The sequence below is a fragment of the Harpia harpyja genome, chromosome 2 (assembly GCF_026419915.1).
Source record: "Harpia harpyja isolate bHarHar1 chromosome 2, bHarHar1 primary haplotype, whole genome shotgun sequence".
Classification (NCBI taxonomy): domain Eukaryota; kingdom Metazoa; phylum Chordata; class Aves; order Accipitriformes; family Accipitridae; genus Harpia; species Harpia harpyja.
Genome location: NC_068941.1, coordinates 58844504 through 58861747, shown reverse-complemented (window position 1 = coordinate 58861747; position 17244 = coordinate 58844504). Strand labels below are relative to the sequence as shown.

General features: G+C 38.1%; 1 protein-coding gene across 5 annotated transcripts in view; it reads left to right on the top strand.

Annotated features, from left to right (window-relative positions):
* Positions 1–17244, top strand: part of CRACD (capping protein inhibiting regulator of actin dynamics) — a 139861-nt gene that overhangs the window by 55066 nt on the left and 67551 nt on the right. For all 5 annotated transcript variants that reach the window (XM_052779995.1, XM_052779994.1, XM_052779990.1 and 2 more), the window contains exon 2: positions 7862–8005. The gene's annotated coding sequence lies outside the window, so the exon portion shown is untranslated. The remainder of the gene's footprint in view (positions 1–7861; positions 8006–17244) is intronic.

Sequence of the window (17244 nt, the reverse complement as noted above, 5' to 3'; positions counted from 1 at the left end):
AGCAGCTTTACCCCTGTGCAAGAGGCATTTTCCTTGTCTGGCTTTGTGCCAGCAGCTGCCCTCTCTCCTGCCTTTTCATGGCAGCTTTTGCCTCCTGTGTCTTTCGTGCTACCACCATGTGAATGGGCCAGGGAGCGAGCTGGGCTGGAGCAGCTGCAGTCGTAGGCATTGAAAGGTGAGGGAGCAGGGCTGAAAAGCAAGGACAGAGCCCCCAAAAGCTGGACTGCTCCCGCTGCATTGCATGTGGGGGTAGTTCCCGTCACTCTGTGAGGCTGGAGGAGCTGGCTGGTTACTTAAGCGGAGTGTCTGTTTGTACATTTGGTCCCCATCGTCCCCAGGGCATTGCTGCAAGCCACAGATTGGACCACGGTGGTCTGTGTTAACAGCTTTGCATCATTTACCAGCTTAGGCCTATGACTATTTTTGTGTTCTTAAAAGTAGCAAAATGTATCTTACTTCCGTCAAATGCTTCACTTCAGGCAAGCCTTGGGTGAAACTAAGAGATGAGACAGGGATCCCCCTCTTAATTATTGAACTGTGCACTCATTTGTCCTCAGAAGCTTCTGCTTTTTGCCACTAATGACCTGTGGTGGCTGAGATAAAAACACAAAGCCTGTCAAAAGGAATCTGCTATGCCATCAGGATGGATGCTTTTGTGTTTGCTGCCTGCTGGTGCGTGGCACTGCTGACTAGAAGACTTTCTACCTATACAGCATCTTGTTTTTATGCTTCTCTAGTTACCCAAGGATGAAGTCGCTTGGTTCATTTATGATTTATATTTATATAGTGCCTTTCTTCAGACAGCTTCCAAGGCAGTGGGCAAATTTATTTCTTCATGAGCAAGTAACTGAAGCAAATTGTTAGTGATTTCTTCATAGACTAAGGAGATAGTTACAAGAAACTCCCTTTCCCCTCTATTCTTGGATATACACTAGGGTTAGGCATCATTACTCCATGAGGCTTGTGCTGTCTGTGCACTTTGTGATATGACATTCCTCAAGAAGGAATTTCTCAGGCTTTTCTGTCCCTTTTTCCTTTCTCTTTCAAGTTCTTTTGACAGTTTTTTTACTTTTACTCTTGTAGAGCAGGATCCTACTCCACAAGCAACTTTGCAGCCTCATTTAAGTCAGCCTGTAGCACAGAATTCAATTTAGATCAAATAAAGGGAATGGAAGCTGGTCACATAATATTGCAAATAATTTTTCTAGCTGTGTTTGGAAATAGTGTGGGTATATAGTCAGGAATGACACTTGTAACCATGGAACAGTGGTTTTAATTGCACTTTAAATGGACAGAAAATAACTGGAGGATTTTCACCATCATAAAAGAATCTTGCAACAGTTGATGACCTGCCTTATCATTTAAGGTACTGCCGGGGAAGCAGTAACCTATTTTTTTCTGGGCATTAGAGGTTATAATTGGCACAGTAAACAGAGAAGCAAAAATTTAGATCTTGGCAGTGACATCAAGAAATGGTAATATTTCACATTTTTCTCTTTCAGACTGTATTAGAAGCATTTCTAATTGAAGATGTTTGTGGTCCTTGAGAAAGAACATGATATATTGTTTTAAAAGAAAAAAACCTTACCTCTTCTGAAGGCACTGTTGCATATAAACTGTGCAGAAGAGAAGCCGAAGCTCAGGGAGAGGTTGGGTTCTCATTTATTCCTTGCCACTTTACACTTAAATTCTGCCAGTGTAAGTATAACTAAACACTGCAATAAAGCGTACTTTGATTCACACTTGAGCAAGCTCCCTGTGGCTAGGGCAGGTTGAGGTTAGCCAGGCATGATCGGGTAGTCTGATAGCGAAGTTCTCTCTAACACCCTACAACACAGGGAAAAGTAAAGTGTTATTTTGATTTAGTTGCTGTCCAACATCAGTGAAGGTAAAACTACAGCATGCTCTGGCTATGCTACAGCACTGCGGTGTGTTAGTGCATTGCAAAAATGCACCCATTTTCCTACTGCAATGCCATCAAGCTTCCCTAAGCCCCGGTGAGTTTTCCCTTCTCCATACCTCATCAGCAATAATATTCTGCAGGTCAGTCTCATTTACCCATTTGTATGTCCCCCAGTGTCTTTTGATGCAGCTTTGCTGCTCACCTCTGCAAATATAATTAACCTTCACTGCCCCTAGCTGTGCTGGAGGGAAGTGAGGGACTGCAGAGGTGAGCAGGGCACAGAGCTGCAATGTGTGTGTGCGTGCAGGGGAGCGATTAGCCCTGCAAAATCTATGTTTTTCATATGAAGACCTGGCAGGCTTTTCTGAGAAGACTATTTCTGCCTTTCAGTTTGGGAGATCAAAGCTTCCTTCTTACTCAGTCTTTTGCATACATTTGAATTTTATCTATACAACCTTGACTGGAGAGATGACTTTTTAATGGTGTCAGCCTGACCCGGGAAAATTACAATGTCAACAGCAATTGTTCTGCAGGTCTGACAAGGCTCATCCAATTTTATCCTATTTACTCATGTCATTGTTTGGCTTGTGATAAATAGGCTTGTACTTTTTAAAAAAATATGAAAGTTTTCCTATTTTTGTTCCCTACATATGGAAATTGCTTTCCTGGTTTCTTCTCTTCCGTTTTCACAGAATCACAGACTGGCTGAGGTTGGGAGACACTGCTGGAACTCATCTGGTCCAACCCCCCTGCTCAAGCAGGGTCATCTAGAGCTGTTTGCCCAGGAGTCTGTCCAGTTGGGTTTTGAATATCTCCAAGGATGGAGACTCCACAACCTCACTGGGCAACCTGTGCCAGAACTCGGTCACCCTCACAGTAAAAAAGTGCTTCCTGATGTTCAGACAGAACCTCCTGTGTTTCAGTTTGCACCCATTGCTCCTTGTCCTGGCACAGGGTATCACTGGGAAGAGCTTGGTGCGGTCCTCTTTACACGCTTTCCATCTTTCTAGCTTGTTACTTGCCCTTGCAGGTATCATTCAGAAGTATGGGCTTGTGGAATACTGCTGATAGTCAGCTCAGATCTTTTTTTGTTTTTTTGGTCTTTTTTTTTGTCCTAATTTTCTTACTTGGGTTTGCACCTCAGAAGAGGATTCCTTGCAAGGCATGGCTGAAAATAACAGTGTAAAGAGTTCTGGGAGAAGTCTCCACTCCTACCTCTACCACTATTGAAAACTGAGAGCTGAACATTTTTATTGCTTGTTTTTCCCTCAAGCACGAAGGAGCTGTATGAATGAAATGACTTTTTGTGATATCCTAGAGTTCCAGGACACAATACATGTCAATGATAATAGATGAGCTAAGTTACCAAAGCTTTTCTTATCCCAGGATTCATGCACTCCTTTTTGAGATATTATTTATTAACAGTGATTTTTACATTTTCTGTTATTTGTAGTTCTTTTAATTACTAGTACTGAATGTATAGCTTATTTGTCTCTCAGAAAAGCATATAAGGGATTTAATTTTGGCTGAGGACTGAGAACACACTTTGCCCACCACCTTTGGGTATTATTTTCTGCATATGGAGCAAAAACATGATTTGCTCACTCTATTTGGATGGATAGGAGAGGTGCACTTACTAGTATGGTGGTAGCCCCTTTTGAAATAAAATTCTGTCTCATACTTTTCCTACACATTTTGTTAAAAACTGTAACTTGCAGAAACCTAGGAAAGGGCAGGTCAGATCATGTCTGCTGGCGTATTCTTTTTCTCTTAATGAGTCCTGGTAATTGCAGTGAGGGGATTCATTCCCCTTGAGCAGTCCAAATGTCTGACTTCGGGAAGTAAGTAGCGTTAGATAAACTTAACCTGCCATTCCATGGCTCTGTGTGTGTGTGTGTGCGCACACGTGCGTGCACTTATACACATGTGCATGTTTGTGGATTGTGCTCCCTGCAGGGGCTAGAGAGTCAAACTCAAGTTTGGCGCCATGATAAAATGTTGATATGATCTAGTATGATCTCTGGAGATTGTTTATTTTCTTAGCTTCAAGCAGTTGTGGACACTATGTGATACGTTGTCAGAGAGGATAATCCAAAGTAATGGAATTGTACCATGTGCAACACAGAACCATCTCAGTGTCTGGTACAGAGAAATGAATGTTTCAGTGGCCACCAAAGAAGTACATGAGGGTTCTTTTGGTTTTGGTTAAAAACTAAACCTTGGTATCAAACTGTACTATAACTTGTTAGTAAAACAACTTGTGTCTTAGTACTAATTTGTTTCCTAAGCCTGATAATGCCAAAAGTGCTTTTCTGAATTGTACTACTTTTCATAGCTAACAACTCATTGCAAATTTTTATCAGTAAGTAGTCTGGAAAAAAAAAGGTTGTCTTTATTGCTATTCTGTATATGTGTACCAAATACTTTAAATTAGAAGTGTTATTAAAGTTAATTTGAGTATCACGTTTTTTAAATGTGCTAACACTGTTTCTAGTGCAGAATGATCTACCAGGTTCTAAAGAAACCATGCAATTCGTAGAGGGATCATCTTCTTGCTAATGATATGAAACACTGAGTCACAGCTTTCAGTATTTTAACTGAAAGATATCTCTACACTATTGCTTCTTTCAGGAGTTGTTGATGCTGGCTTTCTCTGCCTGATGAGAATTTTATTTTTTTTCTTTAAATCAGAAGTTTTCTTTGCATATGAAAAAAATTATTCTGTGAGTAATGTTCGTTATATTTACCTGTGGGATACTGAACATAATATTTTCCTTTCGGAGTGTTACTCAGCTATCCTGAGAAGTTGAAACATGCTCTTAGAAAAACAGGGACTTAACAGACAGCGGGAAAAGAAATAGCAGGGTCCTTTAGTGGACAAATATTTGATGGTTTGCCATGCTTAATTGCCTACTAGTCTTGTGTTGTGTGGTGAAATAACAACCATGTGGACTACGTACAAGAACAACTATTGTTGTTCTGAAACAGCTGAAACGCTGAAAATAGACCAGTTGATCAATTTACCACTTGTAACTCTAGCATTAGGGTAGGTATTTTCAGGGACCTGCTTTTATAATGGCCTTTTTCTGTTCTAAAGTTTTGTACTATTATTATGTCTTGAGGTAAAGCGTAGATTGTAAAAAGGTAAAATGCAGAATAGAGACCTCTGTGTCCTCCAACAAAATCTTGAGAAACTGAAGCAACTTTTTATTTCCTGATTTCCACTCTGGTCAGATTTTCATGGGCTCTGGGGCCTGGTATCATTGCTTCTGTCTGCTACTTATTACTGTAGAATATAGCAATTTTCCCTAAGTGTATGCAGAGTATGCGTCTGCTTAGCTTTCTATGCTGGAAATATATATTTCTAACTCTGCATTGAATTTTATGGCTGCATTGGAAAGGGACAATATAGAATAGTTTCCTGAAATAATCTTTGAAGGTCCAAATCTTCCATGCTGGCCTGTCTGCAAGAATTTCCTTTTCTTTAAAATGTTTCCCTATCCACCTGTCTCCCCTTCTTTGCCTGAGAAGAAAAAGTGTTATTAAATAGAAGGAAGACCTTTTTTGTTTATTACTGCCAAAGCATCTCCTTGTGCACTTCTTGAGCTTAGTCTTCAACACTGGCTGTGCTTTCTTTTTATTGCACCTTGAACAACAGGCATCTGTATTATACCTAGGAGTTCAAAGTCCTTTAGATTCTGATTTTCAAGAACAATGAACTAATTCAGAGGTTGGTCCATTGCTCGCATTCTTCAAAACCTTAACCACCAGCATGAAAATTGACACTCCATAATGGCAGCCACCGGTAGATTTACTGCTCCCCTTGGGATGCACACAAGGTGATAGACCTGAAGTCTCAGTTACAGCAGGCTCTTTATTGCAGGTGCACTGAACTCCCAGTGTCTGCTGTGCCACAACCATTAGCATAAGTCAGTCAGGTGCAGGAAGGGCAGGGAAACGTGAAATTAGCAGACAGTCCCACTGAGAGATGTTCTCTGCTCTGCCAGTTAACAACACAACGTCTACAGGGTAGGGGCTGTCAGAGAGGTTGTGCTGGAATTGTCAGAGAGGATAATGCAAAGTAACGGAATTGTACGATGTGCACCACAGAACCATCTCAGTGTCTGGTACAGAGAAATGAATGTTTTAGTGGCCACTAAAGAAGTGCATGAGGGTTCTTTTGGTTTTGGTTTTAATTTAAAAACTAAACCATGGTATCAAAGTGTACTATAACTTGTTAGTAAAACAACCTGTGTCTTAGTTGGTTGCAGGCAGGATTTACAGCTATGAACTAATAGAAATCTTTGCCCTGACAATTGATTACTGGGAGGGCTTTTTGTGAAAAAGCAAATACATACCTGCCTGTTCTGCTAGAACAACATTGACCTGATATCTTGTTGCAGGCCACAATCTTTCCATGCTCAACCCGTTGCACATGCTATTTTCAGTACTGCATCTTGTGCCCATAAACAAGAGGGTAGTGCTGAGTCTACATGTGAAAATTAGATTTGAGGTTGATGTGCATATATGAGATTTTTAACATCTGGAGTTCCCAGTTACACACAAGTACCAGTTGTTCGAAACCTTCACAGTTTGTCATATGCATTAGAAGTACCTTTCTTTTTTTTTTTTTTAAATTTGGCCTGACAAGCTCAGGATGTTTTCATATTGCTTTTTGAGATCTCATTCACACCTTGGAAGACATCCTGAATGTTATGAGTAGTTCAGAGTCAACGAGGTGCTAATTTCTCATCTCTCAGCTTAAATGAACTTTGCCTTATTCCAGATGCCTTTGCTAGGATCAGCACGGATCCAGGTAATCTGTCCTGGCAGCCTGAGAGCGCCCACCAACACTTAGCCCATGAACTTCAGCAGTAGTTGAATATTGGGGCTAATAACCCCACAATTTAATGCCTGCAAGCTGTTCTGTTTGATTGCCAATGCGCTTATCCTTGTCTTGTCAAATGGAACATGATTTAGCCAATACCCTAATTACATTGTTCTGACAAAATACTCTTATTTGTAGCTGCCTGAGGATATAAGGATGAACAAATATAGGAAATACTACTGTTAAGAGTGTGGGAATAGGACAGTTGCTACAAAATCCCTGCCTGATACTTACCTTTAGTTATATGTAAAATGAAGCACAACAATCCCTAACAAGGGTCAAAAACTTTTGAGGAAAATTTTACATCATGCTTTTGTTCAAAATTGCAAAATTGGTTTCAAATTTTTCAATGTAAAACTAAAAACTAATGAAACCAGAAGGAAAACATCTGTTAAAAAAGTAGCTCAGTTGCTCTGTGCAATTTTACAAGTTGTTTTCAGCTGCTTAAATTTTTTCTATTTTGCAGTGTATTCAAATTGATTACTATAGTTTGAGGTTTTTGTAATAAGATAATTTTTCTATTAAAAAAAGGCATTTCATGCTTTTTGACAGAAAAATAATTAAAACTCATTTTTATGTACTCTAGTAGAAGGAAAATCAAAGTTATGATAAGCTCTCATTTTAATTTTTGGAAGTTATTAGTTTTTCCTCTCAAGAAACTAGAGTCAAATACTGCATTTTTATTTCAGCAAAAACTACAGTAAAAACAGTGATATTTTTCTTGAGATATAATTGATTTAGAACTGCAGGATGTGACTGTTTGGAAGGAAAAATAAGAAAGTGTTGCTATTTCACTAGTTAGAAAGAGTAAAGAAAGACCATTTTGTATGAAAGTCTCAGAGGGAAATCCGAAGCTAATGAAAATTTCTCGGGTTGCAATAACTTTTTTTTTCTTTCTTTTTTTTTTTTTTTTTTTTAGACTGCAAATGTCTCAAACCATTTACAAGAGGTGTGGCAGACAGGAATTGCTTGACTTATAAGCACGCCTCAAAAGAGGGAAAACAAAAAAATGCTCTTAGGCTAGCCTAGAAAAGGTGAACTAAAATTCTTTCTTTTTCCCTTATGCCTAGGCAGTCTGGGAGAAGAATGTTAACCACTGGTCCCTAGCAGTGTATCCTGATTTCTGATCACTTATATTAAAGAAAAATCCCCATTTCAGAGGGAGTGCAAGGCTGCGTGAAAGTAGAGAATATCACAACCCATTTTAAAAAAAGGTAAGGAAATGTTTTTCTGCTGATCCTTTAACACTATAAGCAATGTCTTCATTTAACATTTCATTAAGTTGAAGGCAGAATTGAAAATTTAGGTAGTAATTGAATACTGAAATACTTATTTTAACCTGCATGTTATAAACAGAAACTTAGAAAAAAGAGCTTTTTCATATTAAAGGAAGAATGTAATGCATGTGTTACTGTACTTAAAACTATTTTTTGCGTAGCTTTTTTGTATATTTTGGAAAAAAAGAAAACAAGTATTGCCCACAACAGCAAATACTTTCTTTCATTTCAACCACTGAAGTTATTCTTAGCCATGCAAAGATTCATGTAGTCTCTGGTCTACCAAGCAACTCTTATTTTGCCAAGACAGATATACAGTGTGTTTGTAGAATGCTGCCACTGGGAATTAGAGCTAAGTAATAGTCCACCATTTAGGCTTTTATCTGAACAGATCTGCACTGTTTTCCTTTCTGCCAGGTTTTGGATTGATTGGTTATTTGTAAAATATTTACAACTCTACTTCCTTAGACGCTTCAGTTCTAAAAAGTATTGGAAGAAGCTGAAAACAGTTAAAACATACTGTTGGGTTTTTTTTCTCTCTTTCTTTTTTGGCCTGGGAAGAACATTGGAATTGTGAATGATAGGTTATAATTTCTTTCTAGAGCAGCCATTCTAGAATGTGGTCCCAGGGCAAATGTGTTCATCAATGACTTCATCTGCGAACACCCTACTCTACACTGCATTTCTATAAAACTGGGTTCAGTGTCTATCTAATGTAAAAATGCTGACTTTGCTTTTGCACAAAACATTATGGTTCTGTTATTCAAAGTTATTTATGTGGTTTGGAGAATCTGTCCTGTCTAACCAGTAACACCCTGTAAATTAACAAAGACTATTAGTTAACTAGAAGTCCTGCCTTACTTGTGACTGTCTTGCCAAAATGTATGTTTGACTGATGTGTTATGTGGCAAGAGAATGAATGATAAGCAGGTATCATTGACAACTCTTCTGAAATGATCAGCTGGAATACACTGGCTTTTGTTAAGAAAAAAAGATTCTGTTTTCTTGAGATGGTCATAGTCATGAGGACATTTTTCTACCATAAAAACCTACTACACCTCAGCTGAAGGTAAACAGGTGTTTTTGAAATACCAATTTGTGAGATGTTGTCTGTTACTGTATTAGGGTAGGATGTGTTCTTATTTTTTCAAAGCAGGAAGATATGAAGTGTGCCACCATCAATGGAAAGTGCCCTGTGAATGCAGGATGCTTTCCACCTGCTCTCTGTAACCTCATATTTCCATGCCACATGTGTGTAAGGGTTACAGATTCTGAGCTATCTTCTGTTTCCTTTTAATAGATTTCATTTTTGCATGCAAAAGGGCAGTTTTCAAATAGCACGTTTTATAGTTTGCCAAGTAAAATACAATATCCATTGGCTTAAAACACAAATATTCAAAGAGCAGTCTATGAGAGTGGTCAGTTGCAATATAATCTCCAGCTTGGCTAAAACAAATTACATAAATAAAGCATGCCAGATGTACATTTCTGTATAGAATTTACATATAATTTTTTTTCTGAGAGAATTAAAGCTAGTTTTTTTTCTGACTGTACCCAGTGTTCTTTTGTAACCCACCCCCATATCTTGTTGTTATAATATTCTGCTTTTTACTGCAGAAAATAGGACCAAAACTTTAACAGGAAATAATTTGTACTATGAGTAGAGATTTTTGCTTTATTCATAAGATTCTCTTTGTTGTAAATCATTGTAAATGTTGTGTTAGTCAATTTTTGAACAAGTTTACTGAAGTCTAGTATTTTATTTTTTTTTAATACATACGTTTTTTTCTAGCTCATTCTGCCATTTCACATTTTCTAGGTTAAAATGCTTACAGCTTGAGACTCATATTTATTGGTGACCCTATCCTGCTTCTCCAGAGGCTTCAGTTTTGCTTTAAGGCACACTTTTTGTTTTCATTCTTCAAAAAAAGTGGAAGAATAGGAAAGCCTCTGTTCTTCTATGTTCTGTTACTGATGTCATTTGTATCATCCAAAGCTGTTTTTTCCCCTTTATTCCATTAATTTTTTGTTCTCCTTCTTTCGCCTCTCTTGTTCTTTATGTTTACCCAATTCAGATTTCTTTCTTACAGTAACTGATGACTATGGATACATTGGATTGTGTTCTTTCAGTCACTTTAGAGAAAGTACAAACAACAAGGATTTTATTAAATGAGTCACTGTGCAATAACTAGCTATGCAAATAATCTATTTCCTTATTTTAGTGAAGAAGAGGTCATGTCAAGAAGACAGAGACCTTGGTTTAGTCAACATTTTGTTGTAGCATTTGTTCATGATTGATCTTTGAGAATCCTAGACTTTTTTTTGTGTTACACTTCCAATGAATTTTAGTGATAATTAGAATAAACCTTAATGTGAAAAGTCCCTTGATTTGTGAACCCTCTACATATTCTTAATGTGAATGAATTGGTTGTCTTCTCAAATTTAATATCACAAAACCAGCCAGGAAGTCTTTCATTGTAAACAGACTCTGATTTCATGCTCTTCTGCAACTCAGCCTTAGCTTGCTTTCGTGCCGAACAATGTCATGTCCTCATTCTAGCCCAGTGCAGGAGTGACCCCACGCACCAGAGAAAGCAGCTCATTTAATCCATGGTTTGCTCACCTGGTGCCTCTGGCCATGCGGGTCTGGGACCTGGGGTGGTGAGCTGTAGAGCTCAGCTGGGTAGCTCCATGCTTGCACCATGTGGAAAACTCTAAAAAAGTCATCTGTGCTTACTACATCCACATCTGCCCACTGTGCGGCTCACTCCAATGAGTGTCCTACTCAGAAAGAACCAACTTCTTTGTCTCCTCCATGACTGAAGAAGAACAACCAAGAAGATGACCTGAGAGTTGCAGCAATCTGAAATGATGTTTACAGTTCCGTGGAAAGTTTTTTCTGATACGCAGTTAACTAATTAGTTCAGAATATCACACCATCTGCAGAACTGCACAGAACTTTGCAGCAGGAGTTGAAAACTCGGATAGTTAAATCCATCTGCTGTTTGTTGTAGGGCAGTAATTACAGTAAAAATTCTAAAGATTTTGATGATCTGAAAACTATGCTGTAAATATCAAGTACTTGTTTCATATATCATTTGAGGAATCTCCTACTTGTATGTATTTCTCTATGTGGCCAACTTATAGGGAATTGGAGGCTACCAGCTTCTGAGCCTAGGTATTTAGTCCTTCTCTTTCTAAGAGTTGTGAGATCTGTGCCTAATATTTACCAGGTTGGCAACATGTAAGCTTTTGGAAGTTGAGAGGGATGGAGTTTTTTAATTATTTCTGGCGGGGAAGTTGAGGGCAGTAGGGAGATCTGTTGTAATGTGGAAGCTACACCTGACAATTTGGGGATCTCCAAGAGAGCCTGGAGAGAGTGGCTCCAAGCAAATGGCACAAGCTTCTCTACAGAAATTTCCTCTGAAAGGTAATACTATCATGCTGAAGAACAGTGTTATTCTTGATCAACTTGCTTTGAAATAATTGTAAGACAAGTGTAAATAAAACAACAAATGAACAAAAGAAGTTGCCATGTCACATTTTTCATGTTCCTTAAACCTCTTGATATATAACTTAACTAGTTAACTTTTGCATCTGCTCTGTTTCCCCAGGAAGCTACCCAGTATGCAAAAACTTGTCTTGATAATTTTGCAAGAATATTTTTTTCTGTTTTTACTTCCCTCGGATAAGATGGATGGTATATCTATGTTAATATCAGAGCAGCGTTTATATTCAGCCTCTAGATGCCTATGCGTTTTTGAGTCTTTGTGCTCTATATAAAGCAAGAATTTTAGAAAAATGAATATAATAGCTTCTAAGGCAGAGCTAATTTTTGTGAAATTATTTGATTGCCATAGTGTTGCTTGGTTCTAATTAAATCTGTTTCTTTATTTTAATTACCAAGTTATAAGTGGAATTGCGCGTTTTGTTCCTAGTTAGATTCAATAGTTCCAAGCAAGATTTCCATGCTCACCAGAAGTATTTTGGAGCAGCTTATATCTCAAAATGGGGCCGAAACTGTGAAGCTTGACTGGTTCTTGAGTTTTTTCAATGTGTTCAAAATTTCTTGTGTCAAGTCAATTTTTTCACAAGGCCAGGAGCCATGTTTGCAAAATCTAGATCAGTTTCTGTTTGGATTTTTATTTTTGTGGTCCTGCTGATGACAGGAGCTTATGCAGTTAATCCAGGTTTAGTTAATCTGTAGGTTATGTTCTTTTGATTTCTTCTATGCTGAATTCTGAGAGAGTGTCAGTGAAGAGTACTGTAGGGAAAATTATCTGAGGGCAATAGGTAATTTATGCTTCCTCTAGTACTTTTAGAACTTGGTCAATTAAAGGATTCCCTATGGTTATTTTTTGTTTGGCTGCCCCTACATTAGACTTTTAAAGTTCAAATCTGGATATTAAGAGTACTCAGGAATTCTGGTTTGTAGGTTTGGGACAGTCAAAAACTGACACAAATCCCGATTTGACTTTGCTGAAGTGGTATTTGTGTTTGTGATGTCCTGCCTTAAGTGTCCAGCAGTGGCTAAATAATCTTAGAAGCCTTAACTCAGGAAAAGAGAATCACATGCTTAATTTTAACATGATTTAGTGCTTCCTTGAGCTGAAAGCTCGCTATAGGTCTGGGCTTTAGTGGCTGACTAGGATGGAGAAAGGTAAAGCTCTTCGGGAAGTTCTAAAAGAAAAAGACACCCATGTAGATATCAGAGCTAATTATGATACAGCATGTTAAATTCAGTACTGGCAATGGACTGACTATCTGGTCTGTATTCAGAGATCTAAAATGCCCTGTGGCCTTCTTCCCCTCCATCTGAATGAATGTCTCAGCTGAAGTGCAGCTCGGAGACCTAGGCAGCTTTTAAAATGCTGCCTGTGCGTACTTTCTTATTTTTATTTCATGTTTCACCACACTGCTTGATCTTCTTGGGGATCTGTGATGTCCTGAACTGGCAGTAGGCGGAGGTGTCTTCAAGACAAGGTCCTTCTTCAGCTCCATCGTCTTTATCATTAAGTAGAAAGGGAAGCTGAACTCTCCTGTCATGGTCGGATAATGTTTCCCACTGCAGGGTCCTGCTGAGGTTGGTAATTTTTGTTGATATAACTCAGGATAAAACGATGTCAATAGTGCTGTTTTGTATCTTACTCTTTTTCCATATTGCATATGTTATTGTGTAAAAGTAAGACTTCTCAAAAAAAAAAAAATGGTTCTGGTAATGAAGCAAGATTATGAAAGATTTATAACCCACAGGCAAGTTTTACTAGAAAAACTCTTCAAGGCCTTTTAAACTGTTATTTTAATCTGACTACATGTTCTACAGAAGGACAAATGCTGTAATTTTTAATGGCTATCATCTTTTTAGATCTGGAAGATACAATGTGCCGTTATAATACTCCTGTGTAACATAGGCAGTAAAAGTATCTTTTATTGAGCCCGTTAATGTAGTTGTTTACTCCTTGGTGAAACTTAAAGTATGGAAATCATGCAACTAGATAATGTAATTTGAAGAAAATAACTTTCTGTAAAAAGATTTCCTTGTAATTCTACAGCATTCAGATAGCTAATACAGTGCTTTATACCATAATACTGTTTAACACTATTAAACTGTTTAATATAGCATTCATGTATGGCACTATTTGCTTATTGTGTTAAATAGAAATACTGCAAATATTATTTAAAGTATTTATTATATAAATATATAATACTATTAGTTGTTTCCATTAGTGATCAGAGGAAGGAATACAGACAGTAAGATGGAAAACATGCTCTGCACAATATGACCTTCTTATTACAGGGCTCTGTGATTCCTCGCAGGGGTGACTTACTGGTGCTGCTGCATTTTGTTATGAAGCACAGCTATAATTTTCACATATTAAAGATTTCATAATGTAATGACTGTTGTACCCTCACAATACTGCTACTGCATAGTTCCAAAGCAGCCTAAAATGTAAGACATTTTACTGCATGAAAGATGATTTAAAAATAAGGGAAGCTTAACCTCATGTTTGATTTCAAAATCTCAGTGGTTATATAAATGTGTTGTGCTATACTTCTTGTTTCAGTAACATTTGAAAAAAAAAAAACCAAAACAAAAACACCCACAAAAAAACATGGCTGCAGCTGAAAGCAATACTAACCAAAATGTTCACTCTGAGGTACTGGGTGCTGATGATTCAGGTACTGTAAAAATAAACTGGTTTTTTGGTTGTAAATTAAAGAGACAGAACACATTTTCATTTTATTTATAGAGGAAGCTTCTTCCTTCCTCATAAATTACTGCGAGGAATCTGCTTATGCCTGTGTCTGAAAATTGTAGAGTTGACCAGGCTGGTCTTGCAGTTCCTTCTCACTGCAAATGGGTCTCCCAGTGTCTTTCTTACATGGTCTGGAGCATATTTGATCGCTTGGGCTAGCAAGATCCAAGTATTTGTATAGGGAGTCTAGGTTACAGGTTTTTACAGCAGGATTTGATTTAGTATTTTCTTCCTTGCTTCCCTTTCTTTTCTTCTTTTTCCCCATTATTTCAAGCTGTAGCAATGTTCAGCTTAATTCTAGTATTCTGTGAACAAATGAGTCCTAGAAACTGGCTCTAAGAAGCAATACTGTATTCAGTTTATTTTGTCTTTCCTCTTTTAAGTGTAGGACTGTTAATTTCATTATATTTCTGAGTACCTTGTCAAGGTGAATGTTCTTGCACTTCCTGTATGTGTCCAGTTGTTTAATATACTTTGTTGAGAAACTTTTCCTGATACTGAATCTAAACTTTCTCTGGCAACATTTTGTCCTAGTAAACACTTAGAGACTCCTAAACAACCCTACTCCTTTCATTCTTTGATAGTCTCACAGCAAAAATCAAAGTTTAGTGCTGAAAGATGAAACTATCTTCAAGGATTCAAAATATAATCTTTTCTATTCCCAAACTTATGGTGTTTCCTCTCTCAAGCTATAAAAAGAAAGCTGCCATAAGGAAATCTCCAGTGATGGAAACATAGGAAGGAATTATGGAAAACTAGATCATAAAGAAAACAATTCTTTTAGGTTCCAGTTCAGGAAGTTGCTTGAGGATAAATTAAACTGAATTCCTCAGTTGGGGTTTTGGTGTCTTAGTTGCATACATCATTAGTGAAAACAATACCATCTGTATATTTTACTTCTGTTGAAGTGTTGTTAAATAGGATGAAGACATCTTACTTATTTCCCCTAGTCATATTCCCAGCTGCTCTCATGGAAACTAGCACCTTACCAAGGAAACTGGCCCAGCAATTTGAGAATTAACAGACCAGATAATACATTTTAAAAGACTGCCACATGAAAATGAAAGGCACTCATCATCACCTATAGCTTAATAACTTGTAATTCATATTAAGTACATAAGGGAAATTTACATAGCCTTTGTGATGTCTATACAAAGTTGTAAATGGACAAGCCTACAATTCAGTCAGTTGAAAGAGAGTATGAATATGTATGAATGAGGAGATATTCTTACGGAAATCTTAATTCTGAAAAACATAAAACATTTCCTAAGACTGATATGCCTCTTAACCTGCAAAGAAATCTGACCTATGTTGAGCACTAATTACAGAAACAGAAGTTAACAGTGCTTTCTCTGGCTTTAAAGATTTGTAATCTGTATCAACTAACTAAAAGTTAGATGAGCAAGATCATCCAAGATCGTTCCAGCAATGGCGTTTATCATATTAGTGCAACAGAACAGATCCAGGCTATTCACCTTTCTTATAAGTGCTTCACTCTGTTGGTGGCAGCAGGGTGTATAAAAAGTAGAAAGACTTTTGGGGGAAAGACTTTGTTGCTTGTATTAAAATAGATGGTTGAGCCTAATTATGGAATGGGAGCGGGGATTTTTAAATGCCTGCACTAAATGCCAATTTCTCCTTACAGTTTTAAGAAGCTTGGAAGAACTGTGCAATGGTTACTTTTAAGAGTTAAAATACTGCTGAAAGTTGTCCCCAGAAAAGTCATCATTCAAGCTCATGAACTGCCAGTTTTCTGCTAATTTCATGGCCTTGACTTCAGAAATCCCAAAATCCACGAGGCAGTGATTTTAATCTTTATTTAGGATTCATATGTAGCTGATCTTGTTTAAATCCCCTCTACCTCCTTATTTCCCCCCCCCCTCTTTTCCTGCTGTCAGCCCTTCATTCTTCATCAGTTTGCTTTAAAGGCCCAGGGTGGATGAGTCAGTGATTCCCATCTGTATCTGCTTAGATACCAACTCCCTTTTAGGGATAGCAGTATCATGCTTTACCTCAGTAGGCAGTCATGCTTTTTGAGCGATTTTGACATCTAGAACTTTCTTTTATTAGATACTGGCTGTTGCACTCCTCTCTTTTTCAGAAAAGCGTGGTCTCTGGGGTCTTCTAAAAAAAAAAAAAACCAAACAAAACCCCCAGCTCTTGGCTGCACAGATATTAGCAGTGTGATGAAGATTCAGGCTGGTTTAATCTTGTGTTGATCCCTCCTCACTTTCCTTTCTTGTCCACTCATCAATTGTTCATGCATCTTCAGTCAGCTGAACATCTATCTCTTTGCCTTCCTGCCTCCAACCAGTCCTCTCCTCCTCCATGCTCCCAGGGAACCCCTAACACCGGCACTGCCAGACCATGTGGCACTGAATTTTGCTTTTGTGTGACTTGACAGTTTGGTGGGAAGCTAATACTGTATCTCTCGTTGCTAAATAAAGAAGAGGCTGTATGTATCTGGAATAAGAAAGGCTGAAAAGCCAAAATACCTGGTGAGAAGGAGATCTTCTGTGCTGTCGCCACAGCAGCACCTGAGTGCTCGAGCAGGTGCAAGATGCCTCTGAAGCACCATAAATGCCACAATTGCTCCATGCTCTGGAGCTGCAACCACCTGCACAGATTAGGGGTCTCTCACTTGAAGGGAGTGAGGAAGGAGGGAACGTTTTTCTCCCTCCTTAATTCTCTCTTCATTTGTAAAGCCAGGAGAAAGCTGGAAGGGTAACACATGATGGTATTGTTCTGTGTTCATTTTTTCCAAGCAAAGTATTGAAAATGCTTCTGTCTCTTTAAAACAGTGTGGTATTTTGTGCTGTGACTACTACTGAACGTGAAGTTATTTGAGTGAACAGAATAACTTCATGTGTGTTGAGGTGTGAGGTGACCTCATTATTCCTAAATCTGTTCCTGCTTTGT